Source organism: Varanus komodoensis, unplaced genomic scaffold (assembly GCF_004798865.1).
Source record: "Varanus komodoensis strain SLA01 unplaced genomic scaffold, ASM479886v1 scaffold13_1, whole genome shotgun sequence".
NCBI classification, from domain to species: domain Eukaryota; kingdom Metazoa; phylum Chordata; class Lepidosauria; order Squamata; family Varanidae; genus Varanus; species Varanus komodoensis.
Window position 1 is genome coordinate 2540622 of NW_025335408.1, and position 26038 is coordinate 2566659.

The 26038-nt window shown below is 41.5% G+C and overlaps 1 protein-coding gene across 1 annotated transcript in view; it reads right to left on the reverse strand.

The window, feature by feature from the left end:
* SLC16A7 (solute carrier family 16 member 7) overlaps positions 1-26038 on the reverse strand; it is a 119188-nt gene that overhangs the window by 66787 nt on the left and 26363 nt on the right. The window lies entirely within an intron of this gene.

Genomic DNA, 26038 nt, shown 5'->3' on the forward strand with positions numbered 1-26038 from the left:
TTTGTTAGCTTCATAAGGAAGAGCAACAAAGCTCTGAGTCTTTTCTTGCATGCAGCTTGACTCACTGTGGCTTACAGAAGTACAGCTTGTGGGTCTCCTAGTTGTTTTGGCCCACAACTCCCATAATCACTCACCATTCTCTGATAGCTAGGGCTAATAGGAGCTGTAGGTCAAAAAAAAAAAAAAAAAAAAGCCTGGAAGTCAGTGTTAATGACCCATCTGAAGTTCTTGCAGAACAGAATATGGGTGAGAGGGGGTTTTGTAATGCAAAACTTCCCAGCCAACAGAGGTCTGATGCTGTCCAGATAAACACAATTGATGTACAATCAGCTGTAGGCTTCATGCTTGGTACAAAAATACAATTAAAAGACTGCATTCATTTCCGTTAAGAATGCAGTCTCAGCCTCCAAATGGAGATGCAGGACTGCACTACTGGACTGAACAAAGATGCATCGTAACACTGCCAGCATCACCATACAATTATGTAAGAAAAGCTGCTGGCGGGAGGGGAGGCAAATGAGGAAGGCCTCCTGATTGGAGTAGCACAAGTCCAGCATGGCTAAGGAAGTGGTGGGACTTCTGCTGGGATTCTTCCCTCCCCTGACCTTGAAAGGACTGCTCCGTATAGTCTGGTGGGCAAGTGATAATCCTGTAATATTTGCCTGTCTGTGTTTCAAGCAGGCTGTGAAAACCTGAACCAAGATTGACTGGGCATGGAAGAACAGTGCCTTTTCCTGGCACTAATTCTCCATGTGGCAACTATTCTGTCGTGTCCCACCCATCTTCACCGGGGTATGCAGTAAAGGAGACAAGCACTGTTATCCAGAAGCCATTGCAGTTAGAGAGCTGTAAAAACAAATCAATGCATCTTTTGTTTTGCCCTGTCACTGAAGGGGCACTCTTGAAAGAGTGCTCTTATATCCTCTTTATGCAAAACCAGTCCAGGCATTACCAAATGCTGAATCTGGAGGGCTGAGTGCTTTCCATTGACAGCAAAGGCCTGATGTGTGTGGGGCTGTGCATGGAGGGAGCAGGACAAGTCTGCACTCCGTGCCTGGCATTTTGTGATAACGAAGAAGGCTGTAGTCTAACAAACATGCAGGTATTCTGTGAAATCCTGATTGATTTACTTCCTTTGTAAGATAGGCCAAACTGGTGCTTCTGGGGTTGATAGCAAGAGGCCCTGCAAGGCTGTGCATACACCCTGCGCAGCATTTTCCTGGCATGCTCTCACATCCATCTGTGCTGACCTGGTCTCTCTCTTTCTCTCTCTCTCTCTCTCTCTCTCTCTCTCTCACACACACACACACACTTTTCTCCCCTCCTCCTTTGCCTTGTTCTTCCTTTCCATCTTGATGCATTTTCTTGCCCTGCCCAGTGGTCATTTGCTTCACTACTCTTCTTCCTCTTACAGGCACGAGCCCCTTCTGAAGTTCTCATTTTTAGAAGAGTTTGAACATGCTGCAGAGTGAAGCTGCATGCCCTGAGGAATTGGAGATGCCACTGCAAAATGCCTGACCTTCCCCCCAAGGATGGAAGGAGCATCGGTAGGGAGCTGGTGGGAATGGGAGAGTGAGATTGCATTCGGAGTCCTCTGAGCTGTGGGCCCTCATACCTCTTCCTTGGGGTCCCACCTCAGCAGTACCACTAAGTGGAGAGGAAGATCCACCCACACCTGTGATGTAAAGTTCTATTATTGCTGCCAGTCCTGACTTCCAGTGTCCATCTCTTTGGAGTTCTTTCTCGTTTTCCTTTTGCCAATGCATTTTCAAGATTTATTTGGAAGTCCCCCACAGGCAACTGAACACGGATTCTTCCACAATTGCTTGCCTCGATGGCTAAATGGAAAGCCCATGCTGAGCCAGAGGCAGCTGCTTCTGGCTACCAGTCATGCTGAGGGGCAAGCAGCAGGAGAGAGCCATTGTCCTCCAACCCTGCTTGCAGGCTGTCTGAACACATCTGGCTGATCACTGCAGGAAATGGATGCTGCACTAGACAGACCTTTGGTCTGACCCAGCAGGCCTCTTGCACACATATTTAATGTGAATAAGCTTATTACATATCCTCAGTCCAAGAAAAATACAAGCTTGTAGGACAAGCCAGTATGCAGCCTTTTGAGGATTCCTAGACTAAAGTGTCCTAAAAGCCTTTAAACTCTTTCACTCACCTACAGAAACATAATAGTCTCACATTCCTAAATTCTAATGCTCAGGGCCACAAAGAGATATTCCCACTAATTCTGCTTAACTACACAGTTAGGAAGATCTCTCTACAATTCCTATTCTAAAGATGATGAAGCAGGGATGAGTGGCTTATCAAAAGCCAGTTGATTGCTTAATGAAGCTGCTATTTGAATCCACAGTGCATAATCCAGGAAATGTTAAGCACTTTGAAGTTCCATTTATTTCATTGGGAAGACATTTAAGCGTATGCTTAAGGCTTCCATTAATCTAATCTGGGCCATGCCTAGGGCTGATGAAGCCAAAGTCAAAAATATGTGCTGGAAGACACAGAGGGCCAATAGTCTGCTTTCATTTACATACTTTAGTACATTTATATTGCATCTTCCATCACTGAACTCAAGACTGCAAACATGAAGCTCTCAAGTGGTCTCCCATCCAGGTAGTGACCAGACCTAAAACAGCTTTTTAAACTATTATATCTATAACCCACATTTTCCCCTGTAAGAACCTGGCAGAGAATCCCAAGGAACATAGGACATACTGAATTTCCTACAGAGATTTTAGATGTGCCTGCAGAAGCTCCAGGAAGTTCTCCATCTCCCGGCCCACTCACAGGTGAGTGTGTCAGCTGGATGAGCCTTTTGAGCTCTAAGTAGGAAAAAAAGAGGAACAGAAAGATATGAATGCCTCTACCACTCCTCCTGCTTCCCTGGAGAGGCAGCACAAGAAGAGACAGACTTATCAATCCTTAATGCCAATGCTGCACTCCCTTAAGAATCAGAAACATTAGTCTGTGTTCTTACAACTTGGGGAAAACCACTTTTGATGGCAAATCAAGCCTATGTGCTTGATTTTCTCTCTGATCACACCGTTCTATTGAACTGACCTCAAATCTTTGATCACAATGTAGACTCTAATAAGCCCACATGAAAACCTGTCATCAAGGAACCTGCCTCAGTCTTCTTGAGATAACAGGAAAGCCATTCCTGTAGCTTTCAGGATCATTTTTCAGGAAAGTGCACCGCAGACACCCGTCTTTTTCTTCTTCCAGTAACCTCTTCCATTTGACATGATCCTCATTTAAAAATTAGAATGCAAGCCTTTTAAATATTCTTATACTTCTTAAACTGGGGATGAAACATGAGACCAACAGCTAAATTAAAAAACACATCAGATAACATGTTTCTACTTAACAGTACTTTTCATATTCTCTCAGTTTCTCTTTCATGCAAGGTGTTTCGCTTCTCCACCTACTTACTCTTTCAAGTAAGCATAATGGAATAGATCATATTTCTTTTCTCAGATGAAACCATCATGAAGAAGGCTGGCCACACTGAACAATTTGGAAACCCATGTTGTTATCACAGGTGGGTTGTTATCACAAGTGTGTGGGTGTATCATACAACAGGAACTGCGTCACCATGGGTTGCTTGTTTCTTTTAAACAACCCCCCTGCACTGCCCATAGGCTGTTCTATGGTTGTTAATAACCAATTTACTCAGCCACATGGAAACTGAGCTTAATCTGGGACATGAATGAACCTCTTCCCCAGGCCACTTTGAAGTTACATGGAACCAGAAGGCTATGATCAGAGCTCTTGAGATGCTGTGGATTCTTGTTTTAGCCTACGACGCCCATCAAACCTGTAAGTGACAGAGGTGAGGGAATTTGAAGCCCTACGTTTCAATCACTGGATTAAAGTTTTCTTCTAATAATTCAAGCTATGATTTCCCCTCCTTAGTCTGATACATGGAGATATCATCTGTCTTAAATGAAGGGAAAGATAAGGGGAACTGGGAATCACTAGGATTTCCTACAGGTGGGACATTAATAAATAATAAACAATAAAGCATATGTTTTGAATTGCCGAATGTATTAATAAGAAAAATACAGTGAAACAGTGGCAGTTCACAGTGCACCTGCATAATAGTTTTCCAAAATTTTGACTGCATGGCCATCCACAATACAGTCAACTTACTACACAATTGTTATTTAGAATACATATTTAATATCTGTGCTAGCAACACAGGAGTACAGCTGGAAACTAAATCGAATATCCAGATAAAATATCTAACACCACAGCTGAACAAGGTCACCTTCATATCCTTGTGACTAAGTGCCGTTCGCCCTCATTGACCTGCATCCATTTAAGTTCTCTGTGTTAAGTCATGCAAGGTTCAGGGTTGTATTTTAAAAAGATTGGCTAAGCTGTTTTATGATAAGACACAGTAATTTTTGGCTTTGGAAGAAATGGCTTTAAAAAATCTCCTGCTGTTTTGATGTGGGTTTGTTCTGCTCTGTTTTAGCACACAGAAAGTTTGATTATTTCTTTAAAAGTTTGCATAAAAACAGAGCTTCTATTGTTAATGTACAATATATATTTTACAGCCACATTTGTTTTGAAATGTTAATGCATCATTTTGGATATACAAAAAACAACCCAATCTATGGCAATCTTCAAGTCTTAGTGTTCAAAAGGAAGAATGATCTCAACATTCAAGGAACAATAGGTGTGCTTTTTCCTTTATAAAGCTAGTGAAAAAGCATAAAGATCAAATAGAAGATTTTTTAAAAAAGCAGAAAATGGTGTTTCACATTTATTTCAAAGGATAACAATTATTTGTTCATATTGAGTAGAACAGTTGCAGTGTTCATTTATATTCTTGGAAATACTCGGTTTGGATTAGTCTTTTGTATTTAGCAAACAATTGTCTTATGATATAACACTGGCAGCCAAACAGATCAAGAAGAATTCTTAGGATGACATATACAACTGTTATATGGAGATATTTCAGTTTAAGAGGTGGACAACTCGATGACACTGATACTGCCTGGTTATCCTAACCCAAGCTGAACTGGAACTATAGAACAATGTACATTAAAATAAACAAACACAAACAAATTGCTATGGCAAAGATGGTGTCAGTGTTTGTGAACTAGTCTTCACTTGATCCAAGGATATGCCTGATTAAGTAGACTCATCTACAAAAGCTTGTGCTATGATATATGTTTTAATTCTTCAAGGTTCCACAAACTTTGTTCCTTTTTGCTACAACAGGCTAAAATAGATCACCCTGAAAATTGTACAACCCATAAAATTGTCCAAGCCTTAACACTTTGAGGGCTCAAATATTTAGCTCCTTAAGTGTAAAAGGACCAGAGACCATAGTGGGAAGCTTGGGGCATGTGGTACTTGTATATGATGGTGCACCTACAGCGACAGGGAAGGCCTTCTTAGCAGTGGGCTCCTGATCATGGAACATTTTTCTTACTGAGGTTCATCTACATTCCCAGGCATTCCCAGGCCTGTTCCCAGGCATTTGACAGGTTATGATGGGGCTTTGGGTGTTAGGTTTTTATTGGATCCTTCAAAAATGTTTTATACTGTTTCAAACTATTTTTTGTATTTTGTCCTGCTGAGAATGTCCCAAAGAGCATTGGTGATATAGAATGTAGTCAATCAATAAATGAATGAATGATGGATGGACTGACTGACTTCAGTCATATTCTGAATACAGATCCTACTACCACAATAGTTCTGGCCAAAAAATATGATATAGCATGGAATCTTTTGTCTTAAAAGGGCCATATACTTTTCTTCTGCTCAACTTCTACACCAGCTACAACACATTTGTTCCACCCCTTTTCTGCAACACAATGGATGTGCAGATGGGGCAAAATATTGGAGGACATGGTGCCCAGGATGAAAATTACTGTTACTGTACCTAATTCAATTGGTCAGTCCCACAGCTCTCTGTTATTCTGATTCTGATTCTGTTCCCTTACTATCTATGAAACAGAACTGGGTTCCTATTACCAGATCCAGTGTAAGGGTAAGATGGAAAATAGTGCCCTTTGACCCACGCTCCTTGTCCAAGTGTGTCAAGAACACCCTGCTACTTGCAGTTCCCATATGCTTTAAAAGAAATTCACTGGCTTTAAACCATTTTATTATATAATAGTCATGAATATTCATCAAGCATCTCTTTTTGTGCAGGACAGCTATTGTTAAGGGGGAGTTTAAGGCCTGATATGGTAGTCAGTAAATGAAGCCAGTAAATGAAGCATGAGCATCTAGTGTAGATGTCCTGCTACCCGCCCAAAGGGAGAAGTCATCTTTCTGTGCCAACTGACTGGTTCCATCACCCTGCTTGGGCAGGTTTAGTGCTCTCCTTGCCAAGCAAAGCTACCTTGCATGGGAACATCCTGAGCTGGAGAGCCTGGTTCTCCCATTTTTGCAGGCATAGCCCTGTATTTAAGCTTCACCCTCCAGTGCCCAGGTGGCTACTTACATCTTTACAGCTTTATGAAGTTACACAAGAAGGAATATTGATCACAAGGGGGAAAAAAGTTTGCAGAGCATTTAACAAACTAGGCAGTATGTATGCAAGACATTCAAAGTAAGAGGATTATATACCATACCCTCAAGTCTCCATCTTTTCCATTAATCAGCATAGGAAGTAGAATAGATACCTGCACCTAACTTTGCAATGGGCTAGAACTTGGCCTGAAAGGCCAAACAGATGCCTTTTATTTCACAGAAATTCCAACTAAGATTTTAAAAACAAACCAGAGGTGTTGTTATTCTTGTTCACTTATCATAAGGGATGGCATGGTTTTTCTGCCCCACCCACCACTTCCTTCATGCCTGAAATGAAATTTTGCAGGCTTTCTTGCACATTTTTTTAATGAGTTTAGTTACAAAAAGCTTGTGATGAAAAATAAATTGAAACAAGCAGTCTTTCTGGGTTGTGAGAGCAACATGCTGGTCAGAAAGACAGCCATTTTATCTATTCCAAATCTGAAGGCAAATAACACAAATGGCTTCTCCAAAGGGTCCAAAATGTTCCCTAACTCATCCTGCTTTTTAATGGAAAATAATCCAGGATTTGTGACATGTGTAAATTAACATGGATTCACCAGTGCAGAAACCATCGCATCCACTTCCTTGGCATTCCTCATGGGATGACATGCAAAGCTTTTCCTTTTTTCTTCCCTATTCCCTGCACTAGGAGGGAATTGACTGCCCCAGCCCATTCACACAGCATGCCAGTCCCTAGGAAGGAGCCACAGCTCATGAGTAGAGCACACACTTTGCGCGCACATAGTCATGGCTCATCCTTGGCAGCTCCAGGTAGGGCTAAAAAATAATCTTGCCTGAAACCCTGGAGAGCCACTGCAAGTGAATGCCAACAATACTGAGCTAGATGGACCCATGGTCTTGAGGCAGGATAAGGAAGCTGAGTCCTTGCTCCTATTTGCCCTGGTGGTGCCAGTTACTGCAGCAGCATCTTCAGGATCAAATTGCAGCCAGGGAGGATTTTCAGTAGGAAACAGAAATGAGGTCCCAAATGGGATCACAATCCAGGTTAGGGTCCTGCAGCTCCTTTTTCTCCAGAAGGAAAACAGTCCATTTTAACCTGCCTTCTGCCCCTTCCCACAATAAAAATGTGCTTGTTGCAATCTTAGAGTTGGTGCTAAGAGCAGATGATGTGTGGAACTGAACCAAAAATACACATATGGCTTGTAGAGTCTCCAATGTGCATGCAAAACTTTGAAAAGCCAGTCTTTTACAGATGAAAACTATGGAGGATACACAACACACACATATCACACATTGGTATGAGACCAAGAAGGAGAAAAGAGAGATGATACAGGAACCAACTTGAAGAACAGCTTATGGGTCACAGTGGCCTTTTAGCAAATACCTTGAATTGGTATGAAGAACCTAAACAACCAAAACATGGCCTAAGAAAACCTTAATAGCATTTTGTTCTGAAAGAAATGACACAGCACAACAGAAAGAAAAATGCCTTTAAGCCCAAAGGACAATCGGATCAGAATGGCAAAATTATGAGTGTAACTTAAAAGGATTATTATTGAAACTATTATTTCAACTATTCTTATTATTACTGAAAGATAATAATAATTAAAAGGTAATAAATCCAGTGGAGTTTAATTCTTTCCTGGATGCTCTCACATGATTCTGTTAGTTCCTGTTATTAAATCCAAAACACTCTGCTAAGTGCTTCTAATGAATTACTAATGGGCCATTCAAAACACACACACACACACACACACACATGACAAGGAAGCAAAGTATGTCAGTAGAATACCTGGTGGAACTACTCTCAGCCAGTTATGTCCAGATAAAGGAAGGATATCATGTGATACTGGGTCAAAGCTGAAGAAGTTTTTTCCTACATGAAAGCATGTGACAAGTGCAGCTTCAGGTTTCCAACACAGACGTGCTATTATAGCAACTCCAAAGGACACCAAAAGATATCCCATGAAAGTCATAGACGACAAAGGATGTAAATAACAGCTTGGCTGGCAATTCCCTGGCAGGGCATATGGCCCTGCTGGTCACCTGATCAGTTTGGTCACGCGGGGCTCGCAAACAGAGGCTTGTGAAAGTCATCTGCTTCTCATATCCTTTCTGATCAGTCACAAGTGTGCACAAACACAGCGGATGAATGGCTGCGTCAAAGGCTTCTTTTGTGTCCCACACTGGTCATATTCCACAGTCCTGACTCAGCCGTGAGGTGCTCCTTGAACTGGCTCAAGTTGTATGTTGCATGCTACATTCTTCTCAAGGCCTGCATCAAGAGTCGGCCTGGATGGGTAGCAGCCAAAGACCCGCACCCTAGTGGAGGCCCGCTGACCGATAGCCCCAGGATGGGCTCTTCCTCTTCATCACTGCAGCCTGCTTGTTCTGCTAGTGCTTTGGTGCAGGCAACAGCGGTGGTGAGAAGGAGCAGATGACCTTGCCTCCTTGCTCACTGCTTGTCCAGGAAGAAGAAACCATGCTGAGGGAGGGGAGAGGGATGGTAGCAACTGGTGGCAAGGCCATGACAGACAGAATTACTGAGCAAAGGGGCATACTGGGGGCGCCTTGTGCAAGAGGCCTCAAGCACCTGGAGCTGGCATGGGTTCTGCTGACCCTATTATCTTCTAAAGGTACAGATGTGGCCTCAAATGACAAACCCTTGCCTGAAGGTGCATCATACACGAACCTGTCTCGGTGCTAAGTTTTAACATGCTCTAAAATTATGCAAACTGTTTGCCTTGCATAACTTCTCACCTGCATAAACAGGATTACCGGTTTTTAGAACATCACTCCGTTTCAGTCAGAATTGCCATGAGCAAGCTTGCAGCTGTACAGCTTGGAAATCAATTCTCAGGTGGCAGTGGGGGCAGATATTCTTGAATTAAGGTAATAACATCTGAGGGAAGATGTGCAGGATGTTGCATCTGTACTGACACCAGTCTTGGGTTTGTAGATTTTTTAAAATGATGGAGCTGTGTGTTAGTGCAGACTGTTTGGTTATCCTCTTTACAGGAGGTGCATCCTCTTCCTCCAACATGGAAGCCTCAACTGGTGTAGAACATTGGTGGGAACTCAGAGATAAAGACACATAACACCAGTTCTGCAGCAGCCAGAGTGCATTTCCCAGACCAGTCTGAAATATCTTTCAAGCCCTAAATCAGAGCAGCCTGCTTTCTTTTGAGGACCACATCTTCTTGTGATTAATCTGCAAGGAACTGCATCTAGGTTCAGAGCTGGGCTAAGAGCAGTGGTAGGTGGCTCAGGAATGAAGTAGATGGATCTCCCCTTTTCTCTTTCAGCCACGCACTTTATTTCTGTCACCTTTTTCATCTCATTCCTCCCTTCCCAAGTAGTGAGCTTCCAAGGAAGGGGCAGGTTGCTCTTGCTGAATTTATGCAAATGACTTTTGCAAGTAGACTGTGCGATGCTAGCAGCACTAGGACTTGGGTTGCTCACCCTCCCCTAAATGGTATGTGCCAAGTCACTTGAAGGACCACCTGCATACCTGCCCAGACATCAGTCGATGTCCTAGAGCATTGCTCAAGGCCTGCCTGAAGAGCAATTCACTTGCCAGGCCTCAGTGGCAAGGTCGTGTCAGTAGTGACCTTCATGTTACAGGATTCCTGCCCACTGCAATGTATATGGTACTCTTTAAAGTGAGTGTTAAAAACTTACTTATTTCAGATCAGTTTTACCTAGGCTTTAATTACTGTGAGTCTAAAACAAATGGAGGTTGTTGGAAATGCCTCATATTTTCATTCTGCTTTATTTTTTATGTATCTCTGTTTTAAAATAAAGTTGTTCCTGTTGTTTACTTGTTGTTTTTGGGTTTTAAATGACATGATTGGCTTTGTCATGTCATTTAAAACCTGTGAAGGTTAACCACAAAAGGCAGACTATTAAGGAATACATAAATAAATAAGTTTGTCCCTGTTCACAACAACCATATGAGGTTGGTTAAGCTGGCGGAAGTGACTATGCCAAGATCACCTAGTAAATTCTGTGGCTGAGCAAAGATTTTAACCTAGATCTCCATGGTCAAAGTTCAGCTCTTTAGCCATTATCTCAAAATGGCTGACCGATAGTCTTTGGAAAGAATCCAGGAAAGAATTAAACTCCACTCAGTTTTGGAGAAAGCCCTGGAGACTGAATTCCAGTGGTAGATGGGCACCAAACCCAAAGGGACAAAGCACGGATGAGATCTGCTCTCCTGCACTCTTCAGATATCTTTCCAGTACTCAGCACAGTCCAGTAAGCCAAGTAAGCCAAACTGTGCTCTTGTATGTGAATACTCAGAAACACTAGTGGTGCAAAGTATTCTTTGTGCAAAGTATGCAATTACTTGCACAAAGTACACAATCCTTGTAGGTCACATGTGCGGAAAGAGAAATCCACTTGCTCAGCAGGCATGCAGGGAGTGTACTGTATACTCAAACCGGTCTTGAAGACTGGCTTTGGCTTGCTTCTTACCAGATGCCAGGAGAATACCTGGTATGAGGCAGAATTAGAGGAGAGAGAAAGGAAGCCAGGGTCTGGCAAGTCTAAGGAAATCTGACAGATTCCTGTCTCCAAAATGGATTCCTCACACACCACCAGGGAGAGTGAAGTGTTAGGACCTTCAGAGTGATGCATCTTCCCTTGGTGGCAGAACAGAGAAGGTAGCCTGGGTTACTATAGCCAGTCAGGTGTGGTGTTTACAGTGCTGGATTATGGACTGGAGAGATCTGGGTTCTGGTTCCCTCTTGGTCATGAGGTTCACTGGGGAATTTTGGACAAGGCCCTCACTCACAACCTACTCACAGGATTGCTGTTGTGAAGATTAAATGGGGTGAAGGAGATCTATGTAATTCACTTTGGGTTTATCACCACAGAAAAAAGGGTGGGATGTGAATGAAATGGAGGAGGAGGAGGAGGAGGAGGAGGAGGAGGAATTATACCTGTAAGATTAGCACTGGATCTGTAGGTGCTTGCCAGATTAGGGCCAGTACAATCATCCAGACTGGCTGGGAGCCACAGGAAGTTTTAGAGAAGGCATCCCAGTCCTGTTCAACTGTGCCACAGCAGCATGAGTCATGGTGACTGCTTTGTGCTCCTGAATTGGCAGTTCCAGTCCTGTAATGCAGAAATCATAGAAATCATAGAATCACACAGTTGGAAGGGGCCATGGCAGGCCATCAAGTCCAACCACCCGCTCAATGCAGGATTCAAGTCTCCCATCCAGATTCCAACAAGGCCTGACCCTGCTTAGCTTCCAAGATTAGACAGGATCAGGCTATATGGAAGCATGGAAACATGTCTTCACTTGACTCTCACCTGTTCCTCACTCTGCCTTTGCCTTTGCCTCTGCTTCTGCCACGACTTGGCTGGAATCTGAAGCCTGCCCATTCCTACATCTGCTTTTGCCTCTGGTTCTACTCTGTCTTGCCAAGTGTCTGACTCTTCCCTGAGTAAGCCTTGATATGCCTTTCCCTTGCATTATTCCTGGCCCTGGGATTCTTGTCAAGGACGCCTGGAGCTGACAGTAAGGTTAGTATCATGGAACTCAGCCAGATCATACACTTGGTCAGGCATTAATTCTCCTGCAAGGTGAAGAACTGCACACGTGTCCTCTTCTATCTCGTATATAAAGTGGCATGAGGTTCATGGAGCTCAACTGTATGGTTATTCACGTGATAAAAATGGGATCCTGCAAATAGACACACAGGATGCTTTTATGACACACTATCTTTTATTATATGGGGTGGAGAACTATACATCCCCATTTCTAAAGGATTAGCAATGAGGAGACGGCATGAAATGGCCCATGGTGTTGAACTTACCATGAGAGACCAGAACAGCCAATGCAGAACCTGCATTGCTCTTGACAAGGAAGATGTTGGAAGAGAAATCAACAGCTTATGGCCAAAACAATCTGGAAGAAGGGGCAGGGATGCGATGGCGGGTGCATGGTAAAAAGTTGGATCTAAAGGAAAGAGGGGGGTGGATTTTGGAATTGTTATTTTATTACAGTGGTAGGCACGAATGTTAGTAACTGGAGCTCCTGAAATGGGACACAGCTGCCTTGCTATCATGGTATATGAAGATGTCGTTCTGAGATGATGTTCTTATTTTTGAACCTGATCTTTCATAGATGAAGCTTCTCTTCCCACTCACTCTCCCCTACAAGAATGGCTGGGAAAACAATTTGTTCAAACCAGGATGGCTGAGCAGCATGCATCTCATCCTTCCTGGCATCTCCTGTTTCTGCCAAAGCTTAGTTCCGGGATTTCCGCTAAAGCTTAGGTACACCACTGGGAAAGCTGTCACTGCTTTCTAAGGTACTGATTCCAGTTTGTATGGTTTGATTACATGGAAACAGCACTATCATCCTGCAGCCATATAAGCCTATTGTTTGAATTTGTCTATCTTTCATTTCAAAGTTAATTGCATTTACCCACATTAACATGTCTCAGGCTGGGTCTATTTTTGTCAGCCTGCCTCACCAGATTTATTCAAGAAAAGTGGGTCCTGGAGCTCCAAATTATATACAGTAGCTTTCTATTTCCATTTCATGCATCTGCATTGCAAAGTTATTCAGCTACCCTTCACAACCAGATGCTAGATACATGCTGTTCATTTAAACCATCCTGCCAAGTTAGAAGCTGATAACATGGGATCACTTGGGCCAAATGCAATACTTAGATGGAAATGGCATTTAATGCTTCGGGAGAGAGACACAGAAAAGAAATAGATCAATCAACAGACAAGTTTTGCATAAACAAATATTTTTAGTAACTTTTACTTAGAAACAAAACAAAGGGAAACTCAGATGAAGGCTGCAATCTTCTGCATACTGAACTGGGAACATTGCCCAAAATGAAACTTACTTCTGTGTGCAACAGATATTGGGCTATTGAAGCTCAGGTCCATGGGCCAAATCAGGCCAACCTGGGCTTCCAGCTTGCTTTTTTGGGGTTCCCCAAAAGGTCATACACCCTTCCCCTTGCTCCACCCCTTTTCTCAATCTGTTTGGCGATTGCACATGTTTCTCCCATTATTCTATAACATTGAAAATCTTTTCCTAAGAATTAGTAAGAATGCTAATGCTAAACAAAATGTGGCATCTTTGGTATTTTGGTCACTCCCCTTTTCTTTCAGCTCTGGCTACTTTGGCTTCAGCTCTGCCCAGCACTGGAAAGTGGGCCCAAGAAATACGGAGAGCCACTGTGGTGTAGTGGGTTGGACTTTTTAATGACTGGGAACCTGGGGGATCCACGTTCTGGTCCCCACTCAGACACAAAGCTCACTGGGTAACTTGGGCCAGTCACTCACTCTCAGGCTAAATTACTTCACAGGGTTGCTGTTGTGAGCACAAAATGAAGTAGATGGAAACAATCTAAGATACCCTGGGTTCCTTGCAAGAAGAAAAAAGGCAGGATATAAATGCAATATAATACTAATAATATGCAACAATTGAATTTCTCACTCAGGATGCCAAAGGTTCAACAACCTGATTATATATGATTGCACAGCACAGATGAATCTTCTGTACAGAGTTGCGTGGGAGCAATAAGTAAGTTACACAATGAAACACAATAGGATTTATTCCTAATGTGATATGTTTGGGATTCCATTGTTAAGAACGATTCCCTGGACTTTTTCCAATAAAAAACAGTGCTAATCTTCATCATGCTATTTGTTCTAAAGAGTACATAATAAGCTTGTATAATATGCAATTAAAGTTATTATGATTCATGGAAAGGTGTGTTTTCCCATCATGGGGTGTATTTATCTTGCGGTAGGTATCCATGGATATTTTAAATACCTTTATGAGGCATTTAGAGATGGCCTTGATTTCAAGGGTTTTGCCCAAATTTGGGCATGCTGTTCAGTATCTCCTTGGGCTTATACCTGGCACTCCCACTTTCATATAAAAGACAGAAAGTGCTAGTCCTGCTAGAACTAGACATACAGGGCAAAATACAGAGATCTCCCTAATTGATTAGGGTGCTTACAATTAGGGTTGTGATAAAGCTTTCCAGAATCCATCGTCACTTCATAGACATCTGCTTATACCTGGCCCCATCTTTGAAAGTGAACAAAGCAAAGAAGAATTCCATGAACGCATATGGAAGTCCAGTTGTGCACCTGAGAACCTCCACCACATCACATGGAGTGCAAACAAAGGCTGCAAGACACAAGTGCAGAAGAGGGATGACTCTTGCACAGCATTTGTGTGGGCACAGTTCCTGCAGGCACATGTGTGAAATGCTGTGTGTGCTTATCAGGGAGATGCCAGAATTCAGAGAGTTGAGCTCAGGGAATCCAGAAGACTCCCACCCACAAAACAGTTTGCTTGAACTTCCTCACTTTGCTTCATTCCCAGAATTTTACAGAGAGGCCTGGACAATGTCACTTTCCACCTGCAACTGTTGTAGGTCTCCCCACTAATTCTTCCATTGTTTGATAGCAACAAACTCTATCTTGCCTTCCATTGTTCTAGTTCACAGGGAACCTCTAACCTAGGGGCCTAATCCAGACATCTTGGGGTTCCAATCTGTATTGTACCCCTTTCTCTCAAACCAAAAACCATTTAGTAGCTTCTTGGCTTTTGTGCCATTTTTCCCCTTCCGAAAGGTGAAAATGCTTCTCCTGACCCTTGGTCTCCACTAGTCTCTGCTTTAAGAAATAATATACTTGCTTTTTTCCTGGTAATCAAAGCCGCTGGCCTTTTTCTATTGGTCCAGCCCTTTTATCTTCAGCCCTACCCATGTAGCTCTTGGCCCAACTCAAGCACATCTTTGGAAATGAATTTGGTCCTCAGGCTGGAAGAATGAAGGAAGTCAAAGCTTTGATCACCATGTAAGGGAAGCAGGGATGCACAGGGACACTGCAAATGTCCTCTTTAGCCAAGCTGGAAAGCACAGCATCTTGTTAAAGACAAGATGAGCTTAACCACCCTTATTTTTTGTAATGCCATGTCTGCTAAAATCCCCCAATATATTCCAGCTTCCTCTGCTTTCCCTTGGCAGAGAGAAGGGGAGCAGCAGACAACAAGAGTACAGAAGGAATTTTGCTCTCCTTCCTTTTTTCCCTCTCACTCTTGTCAACAGAAAGTGTATTTCAGCTGGTCCCATCATGTGGTTCGCAAGTATGATGAGATGACAGCATGGAGAGCCAGTGGAAAACATTGGTACGCTTTCATCACTGCTTCCATGGCTGTCACATTAAGGGAATGGAGCGGATGGAAGCCGGCAAGAAGCAATGGCCATGCTAGCTGGACACAATGGGAAGGGCAGCAAGCTGGGAAAGGCTACTCTATGTTCTTTAGGTGTGTGTGAGAGACTTGGGCAGAAATACATACCCTTAGAGACTCTGCTTATTGACTGAATGAGTGCAAACCACATACTCCTAGGGCAACAGGGAGAGCAGGGAAAAGCAGTTTCCTACATTTTTCTCAGTTAGTTTTTGCTGTTATATGATACAAAAACATAGATAAATCTTGCTCCAGGAAAAAGGTCAGCTTCCTCTTCTATTCCTTCAGTTTTTATTATCAATACCGGGAGCAGTTGGAAAGCAACAGGAAGGCAGCACCGCAATCAATGGACTTCATTTCCATAATAAGTAAAGCCATTGCATAATATGAAAATTAAGCAGCTCATATTTGGGGAATGGGAATGGGGCAAATGGAGCCCATGAACCCCTGAAGTACTACAAGTTGCAGTCCAGATGGGAGCTGTAGTCCAACAGCCACACTTTTGCCAGCCTTACCATACTGGCCATCTGGCAAAGTATGGCAAGGCAGAGGTGAGGCAGCTGATGGTCAGTACCATGGAGAGCTCCCGGTAGAGCAAGGTTCAGGATTAGGCTCAACGGTACTATTCTGGCACTGCTCTAGAGCTGCTTGGAGCACTGGATATTCCTGCAGGCGAGGTATGAGTGAAGCTTTGTCTCTCTGAAGGAAGCCTCCCTGGGTTGAGAAGCAGTGAACTCCAAGAGAATGGAGAGCCCTCCTGTGACCCCTGGCTACATATGTTGGAGGAGGGCTCTTTAGGGAGTTGTCTGAACTGGCTGCCTGCTCAAGAACCAGGAACAAAGATTTCATTGACTTCTGGACTTCACTTTTCCATGGGAACATCAGGGTAGCACTCATCTGCTGTGTTCTTCAACAATGTTGTGTTGGAATTCTCCTCTGACTGTGTCTTAGGTCATAACAAAGGTGGAGTATGGTAATCCATACTCAAGGCTTCCAGATGAGTATAGTTTTGCTTTAGAGTAGGAAGGAAAATGTATTGATTTGGTCATAAGATTCTGACAGTCAAACTAGGTATTACATTAATTCTGTAGCTGTTGCTGAAGATAATGCCTTTTTAACTCTGTAGTAAATGTGCAAGGTCCAGATTTGGAATGGATCCATTTCACACCAGTAGAGAAGGATTCAGTCTTACCTCATACTCCCACTTCACCTCCCATGAGGGGGTTAAAAGAAGAAAAAAGCTTTCATTGATACCAATACACTTCTTCTTCCTTTTCTAAACCTGCACTAAGGTAAGGACAGTGATTTCAAGAAAGAAAAGGGGATGGAATGTGTTTAATCTGACCTTCGCAGTGGTGCTGTATGAACTTACTCTAGATTAAAAAGATCCTTGGCTATATAATACATTCACACATACTATAACTTTCTCCTTTACTAGCAAATGTTTCTTTAAAGTCATGGGATAAAATGCATTTAATTTAATGTATTTTAATTAAATGTATACATTTAAACACATTTAATGTGCTTTCACTATCCTTTTAGTAATTTATTTTCAATGAAAAGTTCGCCAAGAAAACACTGCCAAGAACACACTGTTGCAATATCAATAAACTTTGGATAGCCATTGTTCCTTAAACAACATTATTCTTTGGGCCATTGCTGTTAAAGCAAGATATCCAAATGAACTCTCAGTTAGAAAAGATCTGTCCATGCCATCTGTCCATGTCCATGCCATGCCACTCTGGGCCAACACAATCATGTTTTTTCAAATCATTCTAGACCTTGGTTCCTATCAGTGCTGCATTCATAGGTAAACTCTTTGCCAAACTAGCATGCAAATGTCAGCAGTGCCAAACATTCTTTCTGGTTGTAAACATTTTCCCTCCTGCCTCCCCTATCATGCCAAGCACTTTTCCTCAGGATTAGCAGTATGATATTATCTGACCCTTAATCCTAAACATTTCTGTTGGACAGACATTACACCTCTCTCTCTCTCTCTCTTTCAAGCATGTTCAAAAGTCACTCAAGAGGACACAGTAACTCTCTTTCCCTCCATACCTCACTGGGTTCTTGTCAGGTCACAGCTTGACTTTGTGGCATGAGGAAAAATCATCACAACTCTAAAGCCTTGAAGGTTTTTATTTTGTCCTGTGATCGAAAGTTTAGATCTGTTTTTTCAGTTTTTTTAAAACAAGTTTAAGTACAATTTTCCAATTCCTCTATCCAATTCTTCTGTTTTGCAGTTTTGTGGTTTCACTTGGTGCACACTGCTTATTACAGTTCTATTCTTATGGAAAAGGGAGAAGAGGATTACAGGGTTATTTTAAAGGTACTTATAGCTTTTCTAATAAAATGTTCCCTGAATTATATTTTTAAATAAATTTGTTTGTTCTCTCCCTTTATACTGTTCTCTGAAACTCTTCTATTTGCTTTCTTTGTTGTAACTTGGCACCTACATATTTTTCTTCATGTAAGATGTTGATCAAAGATCATTTTGCTTGGAGCAGTTCAATTCTCGGTTATCTGTAGTATCACCAGCCCCATCTAATCTCTCTACCATCTCACTAGTCATCTGCCTGAAGAGGTTGACAAGCTGTAATATTCTTTTTCTACCATTACCTCTAGCCTTCATCTGTAATTGCAAAGCTGCTGCTGCTGCTCCATAATCTTCTCTAGAGCTGTTATGGGTTAAACCATCTCATGGAGAACACTACTTTTTGGAGAGGATGGATATAGCACAGGATAAGGCCCTGCTGACACCTGTTCTGACAGGTCAGATACGCCACTGTGGTCACTGCCAACAGAGTAGCCACACCATGTGGCTTTCATCTTCCTACACCTGTAATGGGTAGTTATGGAGAGGCTTGAAGCCATATCAACCTATTGAGAACTTTCCTGAAGGTAATAATACGGAGCAAGGATGGAGAAACATACAACATGATGGGGGTCCACATAACCAGCTTTTACAAGGAGAGAATGGGGAACTGAGCTGAGGTTACCATTTTCAGCAGCAAATACTTGTTCGCCTACACATTTGTTGCCCTCTAGGTATCCAGTTCCATGAATACACAGGGCAGTCTTAGTAAGCACCCAAACTCAAAACCACAGGTAATTTTAACTAGGATTATACCATGCTTCTAAGGCATTATGGACCAGCCCAAATTAAACTGGTTGTGCCTTGTGGTTTATCTTCCCAGGCTAGATCTCTGGCAGACACAGAGAATTCACGCATTCCATTATATAGCTGACCTGTGAAAACACAAAAATGCTTTGAAAATCAATGAGGAAGCTGTTCTAATTCTATGTCAGAATAGCACCCAATAATAATTCACCAAGGTTTCTAGGCAGAGGGCAGAATATGTTGCGCAAACAGTAATACCTTTCAGAGGAGTCATTGTAAACTTCACATGCATTACTTAGACCTTTTTATTATTTAAACAAGTGTCTCACAGACAAATGAAAGTCACAGTGCTTGCTCTGGTGTATTTACAATATAATGAAACTTGAGTTTCCAGTCAGATGACCAAGTGACGGCTAACACAGAAATTGAGGGAGAGGCAACGTTGACTCAAAATAATGCAATCCAGTGTTTCATCGTCATTCTGCTTAGTATGTGTGTCATGTCAGGTACACATACATATTAATAGAGACTGCTGCCTTTTTACTTGTCATGCACACTGCATTAGATAATATACAGTGCAGCAGAATCAACAAATATTATTAGCACTTCGGAAATCCTACTTTACTTTCCCTATTTTCACAGCCTCTTCCCATTTTCAGCTCCCTCAGTATCAGTGCATTCCTGCTTCCTATACCTCAAACATTTTGCTCTCAGATATTTCCATGATACTATTTAGAAGCACACATGATAGTAGTAAGGCTTGTGCCTTCAAACGAAGAGCCAAATTATTTAATTATTTTAACTAGGAACCAATCTAGGACTGTTACGGAAGGTTTTTCCAACACTTCTTCTCCATGCCATGAATCCAAGAGCCTCCCTTTCCCACTGGAAGCTGCTAGTTGTGTTGAGAAGCATTAGCATGTCATTAGCATGAATGGTGGCTTCCCTCCTGATGCATATTGACACTAAGAGGAAAGATATTCATTGGGACCATGATGAAAAAGTAAAGGATGCCACAATCTCTCCCTGTCCTGACTGGAGACCCACTCCAGCAACCATTCACAAATTAAAAGCAGACTGCCCTAATTAAAAGCATACAGGACTAAATTCTAGCTTTCAGATGATCACTCAACACTTGAAAGTGTGTGGCTATGGAAGGCATGGTGGCACAGGGAGGGGGTGGGGGGACAATTCCAAGTGAACAAATGGTTGGCAGGAGGGGATGCTGAAGTTTTCTTTGTCCAACCACATCACCCTCTGCAACTTTTTCTCCAGCTCTCCAAAGGCCAGGAGAAAAGCAAGTAGAAGGGATGGAATAGTTCCAGGATTGTCTCCTTGTTTTTTCTCTTGAAATTGCCTCATCTGCATTCAGAAGCCTTTAATAATGCTCTCTTCTACTAGCGGTTCTACTAACAGCATGCAGATTTCCATACACAGTCATTCTCCACAAAGACCCAAAATGGCTTTGCATGGTCCCATTGATTCTCAGCATCCACAGATAGATCCAAGGGAACTCACACTTCCTGTGTCATGTCTCCAATCACCACAAGGTTGACCATCGAGAGTAGACTTATATGGAAGTGAAAGCACACTGGCAGCAAAACTTTTTCTCCCCAAAATAGGGTTTTTAATTAGTAGCAGTTATTAAATATTAGTGTAAGGCATCTAATCCTGAATGCTTAATATATCCCAGAGTAGAACTTTTCTCCAGTTTCTGACTGTGTATAATTTATTTGGCTGACTTTTATTCTGTTAAACTGAGGAAGCAATGACAGCAAACAGTGAACTATAATGTTCCCAAGGTTTATAAATAGAAATTAATAAACCTGCTGAAATCTGCTCTTGAACGTGTTTGGCAGTGAACACATTCTACTTACATGCTCATGCAGAGGAAAGACTTCCATTAAAATCTCACTGAAGACATTGCTCTTAGTCATCTGACATTCTGGTCAGCAGAAGCTTGACCATCAGTTGACCTGAGAAGGTCGGGTGAATACAGGTCGAAACGATTATAATGGGAGACTGACCACAAACGCTAGTGAAATATGATTAGGAAACTGTGTGCTTCTGCTTCTAATGAAGGGAATAATTATCATGAAAGTCTTTCTGTTTAACTGAACATGTAAGTCTGAAAGTGTTTGGTTTCATGCATTGTCAAAGTATGAGAAAGGAAAGCACACTAGCCCTGCCTCACTCTATCACTCTTATTCTGTATGTATAAATATGTTGTGCCTAAATTATAAAAGCATAGCATGAATTATGCCTAACAAGAAGCCATTAAAATCAAGATTCATAAGTCCTCCACCCATTGTGTTATTGCAGGTGATCATTTATTTATTTATTTATTTATTTATTTATTTATCCTTCCACTGTTGTAATAGTAGACCTTTAGCTATCAAGAGTACATGGAAAACCCATTTATGTTGATCTTGTGTTAAATTCCAAGAGATGGGTAAGTGATTAAGAAGGAAATAAATGATCACTATTAAATAATTTTGCATCATAAAATGTATTCCAATTATTAACTCCTCCAAAAGGTAGCAGCCATTGCCAAAACATATAAAGGAAATGTTATCTGCACTGTGCCTTCAACAACTGGGTGATTTACTTAAGGCTATTTCAAACAGGCAATGTGGTGTCCACACTAAGGTCTATTACTCTTTCCAAACTAGATGGCAATGAAGCAGTTCATTGACTGGGCAAAATGGTGTGCTCCAATTCATTATTCCATTCTTCCCTGTGCATCAATTCATTCACCAATACTACATCCCCTCTTTTTCTACCCTGTTGTCTAGGATTTGTTCTGTTACACATGATAAAATAAAAATAAATATTAAAAGGTGCCTGGTATTTTGAAAGTGGAGGCATTCCAAATTCATTTGGATGACTCCAGTGGAAAAAGAGAGGAAAGAAGGATTACACAACCAAGGCTCGCTGCTGGTCCTGCATGAACGGGTGAGCAGGCCATGGTCTAAATGGTTTCAGGGAAAGCTCAGCTTCCATTTCTGTCCAAACAGATTGCTGGGTTGTGTGGCTGCTGATGGTTTGGATAGAAATGTAGCTTAAGAAAAATGTTTACCATCTATACAGGAAGCAATAACAAAAAGAGGAAGAAGCTCTATCTTTGTTTCCTGGATTTCTAAGACAAGGTTTCCAGTTCGAACACTTTGGTTAACAATACCTTTGTAGCCCCCTCCCCAACACAAAATCAATACACTTCCTTATTCTGGATCTATTTAGTCCAAATCTAAATTTCATAAATAAAGCCTGAAGGAAGCCATACCAAGGAGGGGGATTATAATGCAAACTCTTAACTGAAAATGTCAAAGAACATGCAAAAAGTGAGAACTGAAGGAGCCCCCAAACAGACCCTTGCAGTCACATTTGTCATCTGATTGCTGTATGAGTGTTTGTGTGTGAAGGAGTGATGACTTTAAAAAGTATGTTAGAAGGCCACCTTTGTACTCTCACTCTCTCTTTCAAAATGGCTAACTGCAGACTGGCAATCCTTTCCTGTCTAGTCCCCAGCCAACTTCCTTGGAACCAAAGTTAAAGATGGAGAACACTGCTGAGTACGAGCTATTCCTGGTTCAACGTGTTCATTGTGAAATGACACCTGGGCGTGTCTGCATTTTTCTCACTTCAAGCTGACTTTCCAGAAAGGAAAATCCTCACATTTACATAGAAATGGCAAAACCAACCATTTACTTTTACCTTTGGGTCCAACCTTTGTGTATGTGTGAACTTTGTGGCTGGTATTTAGTCAGCTATTTTATGACTGCAAAAGTTCAAAGAGCCAATTTTGGCTATGAGAATGAAATACAAAAACCCATAAAATAAAATCTAAATATTTTAAACTGTATTTCTAGTATGCAGCAAGAATTAGGGCAGTGGTACAGAAACACAAGACAGGAGCAAAGTCTGTTCCAACTCTACTCCTCTAGGTTTCCCAATGGCCTGGCTGTTATGCCAACCATTCTGCTAAGTGGTCCTGCTCCAGAAATGCTGGTTTCAGCTGGTTTCCAGGGTTCCTTCATGATGCACTAGCTTCTTCTTGGGCTAGGGAGCACAACCTAATGAGTGCTGATGGATGGCCAGCTTCAGACACTGCCCTATGTAAAGATAGGAGAAAAGTACACAAATGCACACCTTTCCACAAGGAAGAGCAAATCCATAAAAATGCAATCTCCATTTCCATCTTTCTCTTCTGTGTTCCTGACCCCTTCCATCCATTACCACTACTGTGCCTGTAACCATGTGTGGAAGCACAAACGAACTACATCTACAGCTTCTCCCTTCCTTTCTCTCAGTTTTAGTTCAGGCTGTTGCCTCCCTGTCTCCTGTTTACATATGCATGAAAACACACAAGCAGTGTGTAATGGTGTTGATATTTCTTAAAGAAATGTATCACAGTGCAACAACATAGTATTCAAATAATTGCATGAATACTCTATAATCAAGTTCTTATCTACTGTATCCTAGTCTTACTAGGGACAGATGCAAACTTTGAAGCCCATTAACTATTGTTTTTCAGGCCTGCCCAAAGACATTCTTTAAAATCAATAGGTGTTTACAAAAGGGAAAAAATCAAATTATTTTTATTGGAAGAATTCAGCCCTGAAACATTCTCAGCAAGTGAGAATAAATTATTGCATTTGGAAAACAATAAAGGCGGTAAGAAACAATAGCTTCACACAATAAAGCACTGTAAACACTACCTACAAAGTTGCCAGTTTAAATCTTTTCATTTTCAGCAAATCCCATTTCTTTTCTTGCCTTTGCACACCATTCTATTTTTTCATATTTTTGTCATCTAATGTAAAATTAATACAATTACCTCAGAAACAACTCTGGCAGCTTTTACTCTGGACTACAAAAACTAAAGGAAAGTCAGGACAATGTTGTTTCTTTTAATGAATGAGCATACCATGCACTTTTGAAAGCATGTATAATATTATATAGATCAATTTTGCCAGATCTTTTGAATAAGGAAGAAAAAGATATACACATAATATATACTTTTCAAAACCATTAAGGCCAAAATTATTGGACTTATTATTAAATAAGTCTTATCCAATACTAAACTGGCCTCAGAGCTCTATACAGAGCACTGCAGGAAGCTAACTTCACTCTTGCATGTATTGCATCGTTCCCCAGACTAGGGACCACAAGATGGTTTGGACGTAACTTCATCAGGGCCAATGCTCCATCAGCAGGGTTATGCTCCATCAGCATGACCAATATTCCATAATGAGGAGATCTGTGATCCAAAACATCTGGACAGTACCAGCTTGGGGAAGGCTACATATTTAGAATCTCTTAACAGCTGAAGAATAGTTCCAAGATCACTCAATAAGGTAAGATGTACTTTGTTAGATCATAGCAAGATGCATCCACTTGTTTTTTTCAAGCTTAATTCAACACTGTTGCAAGAATCACAGCATTCATCAAGATAACCACCAAAAACTGACCATAACCACCTGCCATAAAGCTTGCAGTTTACCTATCACAATTTATTTGTCAATCTCTACAAAAAGTGATATCAGGCTTGGTTGCTAGCATTTGTGTCTTCTGAACATCTACATCTAAAGACTTCTTGATAATTGCTCACTTCTAGCAATTTCAGTATTATTTGGAAACTGGGTCAGAGTATTATAAAACTGTGCCTCAGCACCAGCACTGATGACATTGGACTAGCATAACAGGATGCTGAGACGACGTAACTAGTGCTGGTTAAGCCAGTGAGGATTACTGCCAATTTTCAGCACTTCTGCCAAACTTCAGCAGCAAATTTCCTCTTTTCTCATTGCCCTTGCAAGCACTAGTTATGTTGCACAAGCATTAATTTCTGCTAGCACAATATCATTTGCACTTGGGCATTCCATTGGATACTGCCAACTCTTCTAGTGGTTTTAATCAAATGAAATAGTCATTAAGGTTCTTGTCCAGGCCGACATGAGATGTTTTACCCAGATTATATGTGGCATGGCAGCCATGTACTGAAGCATGGAAGGTGTCTGAGAACTCTTTCAGTTTTGCTGCACCTGCAAAGGCTGTTAACAACCATGCCATAATAGAGGCATATAGCACAGGCCCCAAATCTTTTGCAGGCCTACAGGTGATATGAAATGGTGTTAATCCAAATGAAGACTGTTTAAAACTAAAAACAATGCTTTTAAAATCATTCTCTGTGTACCCACAAGTACACGCACATCTCTGGATTGGGAAGATAGTGATAATCTCATTTTATGATGCAGCTATTTAACAAGCCAATTTTTAATCTAATTTCATAAAATTAGATTATTTAATGAAAGGCCATTCTTTTCTGATACCTGCACTAGATTCTCCCTTCTTTGTGAAACCATTAAACATCTTCCTTGACAATTGTTCCAAGTTCACTAAACTCTTTTCTTTTTCAGATACTTTTAGTGCTGTTCATCGACACTCCTGACTTTATCACACTGCATTTCTACTTTTTTGTTCTCACCTTGAAGGTAAGGCTCAGCATAAATCTTGTCTTGCAGCCTTTGGTTTTCCTTTATTATCTTCCCCAGTCTCATTTTCTTCTTTCTAGCCTAGCTGCATCAGTTAAATCCTCCATACATTTAATTTTAGTTGGTCTACAGAAATTTTGGCGAAGTCATGCACTAAAGTTGTCACAGTAGTCTCAATGCGCAACTGGACAGCCATCTGAGAGGGATGGTTTATCTTGAAGTCCTGTACTGGGGGTGAGGGGGTGGGCTGGATCCAATGGTTGTCTTATCCTAATGCTACTGTTATATGATTCTAGAATGCTGTGTATGCACAATCTGGATAATGGAGGCTGCCCCAGAGAAATGATTCCTATTATTATGCACATATTCATACATTGTCAGCATGCTCCTATATGTGCTTACTCAGATGTAAATCCCATTAAGCTTATTCTGATGTAAGTGGGTGTAGGATTGCAGCCTAAGCCTGTGAAACTGATTTATCTGTAAAATAAACACTGCTTTATTGGTGAAATATTCTATATATTGTGTAATTCATGACAATGCATAGAATAGTATTGCCCCAATAAATGTTATATAGTAGTACCAGTATGCATTAGACAGCTGTTCTGCCTACTGCATATAATTGAGGATACAGCTGTATACTCATCAGTTGTACCATTTAAATGAAGTCACTCT